We start from the raw sequence: 496 nt of genomic DNA on the forward strand, positions 1-496 counted from the left end.
GAGAGGAGCCGGGAGCGGGCTGGGTTCTGAAAGGTCGGCCCCTGGGCACCGGGCACCGGGGCAGCCCCTGGCACCGGGCGTGTGGGCTTCTGCTTTGATTCTCTGACTAATCTGGCTTCCTCCTCACCTCCCTGACCCCGAGTTCTTTCTCAGGGCGCCCTGAGAAACCAGGCCGGTGCTGAGTGATCTGGGGAGCGCGGGGGCCTGGCAGGGCTGGCAGCGGGCAGGGATGACTCAGCCCCTCGTCACCCTGGGAGAGAGCGAGGTCTGGGTGCTGGTGAGTTCAGAGGGCACCGGTCTGCTCTCCTCCCGCCTTGTGGCCGGCAACCCCCCCCATCGGGCCCCCAGCCTCCGGGACAGGGGCCGCATGAGGGGACCACGGGGGGGCTGCTGGCCAGAGGACGGAGCAAAGGTGTGGATTCAGCCCGACTGGCCGGTGTGCACACACTTGTGAACGGCACACGCTTGACCCAATGGATTCTCTCGACTCCGAGGT

The sequence above is a fragment of the Myotis davidii genome, unplaced genomic scaffold, assembly GCF_000327345.1.
Source record: "Myotis davidii unplaced genomic scaffold, ASM32734v1 scaffold685, whole genome shotgun sequence".
Lineage (NCBI taxonomy): Eukaryota > Metazoa > Chordata > Mammalia > Chiroptera > Vespertilionidae > Myotis > Myotis davidii.